The sequence below is a fragment of the Mus caroli genome, unplaced genomic scaffold (assembly GCF_978045245.1).
Source record: "Mus caroli unplaced genomic scaffold, Mus_caroli_1 scaffold_15, whole genome shotgun sequence".
In the NCBI taxonomy this organism is placed as follows: Eukaryota; Metazoa; Chordata; class Mammalia; order Rodentia; family Muridae; genus Mus; species Mus caroli.
The window spans coordinates 97,346,284-97,352,886 of NW_028227270.1; positions in this window are offsets into that span (position 1 = coordinate 97,346,284).

The window sequence follows — 6,603 nt, forward strand, 5'->3', positions numbered from 1 at the left end:
AGCCTTTGAATTGTTTAAGAAGGCTCCCTGCAGTATGCAATGTCTTATCTCTCTTTGAACATCTTGTGTCTTAAGGAACTTCCCTCAAGATGAATGTTCATCTGGCAGGACATTGCCATACAACACCATCTCTCTAGCTCCAATAATTAGTGCTATATTAAATCAGTAACAAACTTGGAATGTTTAAAGCAATAAATGCTTATTCTTACAGTTCTAGAAGACACCAGACCAAAATGTGTTACACTAGATCAAAGTCAAAGTGTCTGATGACTTGAGTTCCCTCCAGAGGCATTCTGTGGTAGTTTACAGAAGCCTGAATAGAATAAGACAGTAAGTTCTAAGTAAACAATAGCTTATAGAATGAATGAATTCTTGAGTTACACACACAATGAAAAAAGTCAAGGTTTTTGGAGCTAGCTCAAACTCCTTACCATGCTGTGGTTTTTATATAACACCTTACTGATAAGCAAACTCAGTACAGGACACACTTAGACCATTTGTATTTTGGGAGGCTTAGGTGGGACAATTATGAGTTCATTGAGCTACATAATAAATACCTAGAGATATATTTCAGTAGTAGACTGCTTTTCTAGTTTGCAGGATACCTCCAGTTTAGTCCCCAGTACTAGAAAAAAAGTTGAATATCTTACATCTGTAACATTCATAAACATCAAGAACAAGAATAGGTGAAGTCTTAAAAATGTAGGTTTTTCTAGATTGTTAACAACTGTCCCTAATTAACAGCAATACTTTTTAATTCTTTTTAATTTGGTATTTTTCCACACATGATGCTTCTTTTCTGAGAATGTCAATTTGTTTGATTTAATGCCTGGCCCATGATCTACAGAGCTCAAAGTCCACTGAGTGAGGCTGTGCACAGACAGACACCTAGGATGAAGGGTAATGAACTCAGGCCACACAATCTTGCACAAGGTAGTAGGAATAAGCAAACAATGCCTCCTGCCAACTCTGAAGTGTCAGAGGAAGGCTTCTCGGAGGAGGAGGAGCTGTGGCTGGATTCATGGGCTGCATGGGAGAAAGACCATCCATGTTCCCCATGATTGAGGATTACAGCAAAACCATCAGGGGAATTTGGTAAGCTGACTCCAAACACAATAATTCCTTTCAAGAAATCGATTGCTTTTTCCGGGTAGTAGAAATAGAATTTCCGGAATAAAAATAGAAAAACGTAATGTTTCCTGCAACAAAAACAATAGAAATTTCAAGACTTACTTGAGCAAGAACAGTATGAGTCAAGAGGAAAATACAGCAACAGATTATTAAAGGACACAAGGGAAGCTCTGTCTACATAGAACTGTGATGGTTTGAATGATCAATGCTCACTGTATGATCAGAAATTTGAATGTTTGGTCTCCAGTTTGGTGGTGCTGTTTGAGGAGGCGTAGGAAGTGTAGCCTTATTGGAGGAAGTGTGTCGGGGGGCTGGAGGGGGGCGCGGCTTGTCAAAGCCTTGAGTCATTCCCAGTGAGCTCTCTGTTGGGAGCTTGAGTTTGAGATGGGGGGTCTCAGCTCTTAGTATCCAACTCCACCTAGGTATATCTGCAACCTACTGCCATGCTGTCTCCATCATTACAGACTCTAAATCCTCAGGGACTGTAAGAACAAAAAAAAAAAAAAACCTATTTCTTCTATATTTGCTTTGGTCGTGTGTTTTATCACACTATAGAAAAGTAACTGAGACGGAATCAAATACCGTATTCTTAGACAGAAAAACTTAATATTACAAAATATTAACCCTCTCTAGATGAATAAAGCACCAAATAGACAATTCAGTGGCTATGGAGTAAAAGAAAGAAAAACAGAAGGGCATAATAGAGCTGGGATAGCCTAATGTCCTCAAAGAAGATGGAACGAGTAGCACATGTCAGAGAGACACTGTGAGGGACTCGCCACAACGGAGGAGGGAGGGGCCATGCCTATCACGTGGATGAGGTGCTTTTAGGTATGTAAAGATAGTGTGATACTCTGGTTTCTCTTCAGATCGTATAAATCTTTCGCCTTTTACTAAAGATAGTGTGGTGGGTTTTGTTTTGTTTTGTTTGTTTTGTTTGTTTAAGTCTTGTCTCTGTAGCTCTTGTTTTCAAAGTGGTGATCCTCTTGCCTCAGTATCTGGAGGGCTAGAATTACAAGCCTGTGCCACTATGCCCAGCTAATACAATGTAGTTATAAATAAGTAAATAGAAAAATAGAACGTGCATGCAAAGGGTCTAATTGTTTTCTAAAGGAAGACTCTCTCTCTCTCTCTCTCTCTCTCTCTCTCTCTCTCTCTCTCTCTGTACATGGTTACATGGGCATATTAACTGATCACTTTTGTAACTAGTAACTTTTTTTTCTTCAGTTAGAACACTAAGCAATAAAGGTGAGTATAGGGGCTGGTGAGACAGCTTAGTAGTTAGCAAGCTGCCTTAGGGCCGTGGAGGCACAACTGGAAGAACACACTCAGGATAGAAGCGGAGACAGAAGGGAAAAATGAATTGAGGGTCAGAGGGCTCTGTGCACCACTGATGGGTGTGTCCACAGTGGAGAAGAGAAACAGCTGCAAAGATAACAGCCAAATATTATGTGGAACTAAGCACACTTCTTAAATCACGAGTGAATCATGTGTCCTGGGTGGGAGACACAGGTGACTCTGACTTCTCACTTCGCTGTGCTGTCCCTTCATTCATCACCAGGCATAATGGCCAAGATCAGTAAAGCAAATGACAGTTTGAGCTGACAGGGATGTGCCGGAAGGGGAACTGACTGCTCGTGGGAGGGCAGACTTGTACAGGCCTTAGAGAAGAAGGCTTACTGGTCATTTACTAGTTTAGTATGGGTTCTGAGTTTGTATTTTAATAGTTGTGTGTGTGTGTGTATGTGTGTGTATTGTGCTCTTTTTTAAATTCTGGCTTGTTTATTTTTATTTGCTTGTTTATTTTTGAAAGAGGAAAAAGGCATGGGAGGAAATGTAGAAGGCGAATTATTTTCAGAATATACTATAAAAATTTATTTTCAATAAATTTTTTTAAATCCACCAGTAACAAAAGATACTCAAAATGGTGTTATAGCCTAGAAATGTTGTATCTGTAGATCAGAACCCAGTCTCTGGAGTTCAGTGGGACTGATGGCTGGGCCAGTGAGCATACTAAAGATGAGTTATCAAACTCTCCAAAAATAAAATAATAATAAAATAAAATAAAAACCTGTGTAGGTAAGTGAACATTCAGCATCCTCTTGTTTCACTTCTTAACAATTTGGCTCCGAGGTCATGAGTTCTTCCTTAGTCTCAGAAAGAGTCTAGACCATTGACTAGAAGCCATAAGAGTGGTTCAAAGGAAGTACTGGTAATCCTAGAGTGTTTTCCTCTCTATGACCACCAGATTAAATGACCTAAAAACACCAAACTAGTTCTGTCCCACTCCTGAATGAAACATTCATATGACTCTTGATCACTTTTGTTTTTCAGTCTGATGTCAGCTTTCACTACAGGTAGATCTAAGTGTATAGTCATAGAAAGCCTGGTGTGCATGCGCACACACACACACACACACATGTCCTTTCACAAGTTTCTCTCTTCTCCCTTTCAAACTTTACTTCAAATTCCTGTAGAGAGGTGAAATTTACATTTGAACAACCCTACTTAATTGTTAAAAAATCCTCAGACTATTAAATGTCCATGGTACTTGAAAAAAAAAAAGTCTTATATTTGTTTATGTCGTCCGCACAATGGCATGCATCTCCATTCAGTGAATACACACTTGTATTCAGCAACTACTGAAAGAACGTTATAAAGGTTTTGCTCCTGAATAATCTACAAATGGCTCTTGTGATCTGGAGTACTCTTCTGTGTGTGTGTGTGTGTTTACAGGTATAGGTGCACTGGCAATGGCCAAGCCTCTTCTGGGAATGGTGCCTGAGTGTAATGACGATGGTTCTCCTTATGGCAAGGACCTGTGAGGGTATTTGTGCAGAATCTTGTGGCCTTTCCTAAGGGAATGCTTGATTCATTTTTGCCTCGCATTTGTATTCTTGGCATTGTTTTAGGAAATCTTTATTTTCACTTCATCTGTGACAGATGTTTCCCCAGAATCAGAAAAAGAAAGCTTGGGCTATGATTTATTCTTGTTTTTCTCCAAGGATCATGAGAGAGTAGATAGATCACGACTCCTCTGTTTGTTAATGGTGGTGATGCGGTTGAGTCAGCACAAGGCCTGTCTGGGTCCATCAGCTAACGTCCGGATGTTTTCTTCCTGTGGGAACTTAGTTCCGACAATAATCTGCCCACTGACCTGTTCCAAACCCCAGCTAGATGATTACGAAAAGGTTGGAAAGGGCTTGCTGCATTGTTGGTTCCAAGACCTAAGATGAAGAACTGACTCAAGTTACTAACTTGCTGACAGCTCTTGGCATTAAAAGAGATCCCCTGCTTAGGATTTGGGGAGATGCTAGATGCCAATAATTAAATCAGAATTTCCTGGGTATGCCGTCTGTCATTTCTACACTGTAACCGCAACTGCTACCAACCACGGTCACTCGGTGATGTAGCAGTGTGCTGGGTTAGACGGTAACTACTTGCTGAAACTGTTTCCTCTTTCTTGAGACAGTCCTTGGGTCAGCAGGAAACCACAGAGATTGAGAGGGAAAGAAAGGGACAAAAGTGCAGTCTTCACATGAGTGTTAAATCTAGGCAGTCCTTAGAGAGACTGAACCTGAGAAAATGAGGAAATGCATATAAATCCTTTCAGTTGTGAAAAAACAGATGTATAAATAAATAAAGGTGGCCTGAGCTGTCTCAGTGCCAGAGAGTGTGAGCTGCACTTCCTGGTCCAAGTTGTCTTTCACCTACTATGCACATCTTCCTTCAAGTTTTGAACCCCATAGTGCAGGCCTTTACAAATGAGCAAGAGCAGGAAGGCCAGAGATTAACCTCAGGTGGTGGTCTTCAGGAATTCATCCACCTTGGTTTTGGAGACAGGGCCTCTCACTTTTATTTTATTAAGATTTACTTATTTATTTAGTGTATAATTGTGTGCCATTATGAGTGTATGTGTGCCACATGTGTGCAGGAGGTAAGGAGAGAGCATTGGATCCCCTAAAACTGAAGTTACTGACAGTTGTGAGCTACCACATAGCTGCAAGAGCACTGTGATGGCTAATCTTGGACCTCCAGTTGATTGCATCTGAAATCAATTAAAACCCAAGCGGCCGGCCACACCTGGGAAGGATTTTCTTGACTGGATAATTTGGGGTGGGAAGACATACCCTAAACCTTGGATAAACTTTCTGGTTGCTTGCTTTGGTGTGAGACGCACTCCCCACTGCCTTAAAATTTGTGCTCCCTCCTGTTGTAGACCTAATCTTCTGCCTCTGCCATGTTGCCCAGAGAAACCCAAAAACCCCTCCATCTGTCCTGTCCCACTCTGGGAGCAGAAACACTTGTTTGTTTTCTTGCTTGACTCCTTCTCACAGTAAGGGTTGGTCCCTAAGTAGAGGTGAGGAGGGGCTGAGCCTCTCATTTAGGCCCCTCTGCTACCTCAGAGGAATGCACATGGGGAGGGAGAAATAGTCCCCCAGGTGAGCCTTTCCTCCACTCTCACCTGCTCTAAGCAACCCAAGGGAAGGAGAGAAGATCCCCTGGGCTAATTCCAAAGGAAAAGAGAAAGTTTCACTGCTTTCTCTTTTATGATTTATGTCACTTTTAAAAATCAATGATCCATATAATTGGAAACCTCAAAGCCCACCATTTTCTTAAAAAAAAAAAAAATCATGAAGTAAAAAAGCTGCCCATGAGCTGGGCACAGAGATCAGTGTCAAGCAATGCAGCCTGGACAGAAACGATTTTCCCTTCTGTCCTACACTGACTGAGAAGACCCTTTGCCTAGATTAAAGAGACAGGCATCCTGGTACCCTGTCAATCAACCTGGAATATGCCTCTCTTGCCTATGAAGAAACAGGGGATACCAAATTATCATGAGTCTGGTTTCAGAGAAAGAGGTACACAATCAATGTCTTGGACCTGGAAGATGTATTCTTCAGTCTCCTATTGTCAGAGGTGAGTCAACCTACCTTGTTTTTAAATGGATAGACCCAGTGAGAGGTTACAGTGCGCAGCATACTTGGACCAGGTTTCCCCAAGATTTAAAGACACTAAATGCAGACTTCCTATGCTTCAAGGGACCCTTGCAGGAGTTACAGACTTTGGGCTATAAAAAGCCAGCTAAGAAAGCCCAGTTTTGTACAAAGGCTCCCTATTTTGGCTACCAGCTGAGGAGGGGGCCAAAGGAACACTCTGAGTAGAATTCCTATGAGGTCCCAATCCCACAGACCTCCGGAGAGGCAGGCTCAAGAGTTCGTAGGTGCAGGTGAAGAATGCTGCCTCTGCACACCAGCGTTTGTGAAACTAGGGAAGCTGTTCATACACCAGTACAAGGGGTGGGGGTGGGGGACCTCTAAGCCCCTAATCTGGACTGAGGCACTCGAGGCTTTAAAAACAGCCGATTGCAGCTCCAGCCCCAGAACTTCCAGATGTTTCAAAACCTTTTCATCTGTTTGCCTGTGAAACAAAAGACACAAGGGGTTTCAGTCCAAACTGTGGGGCAATGAA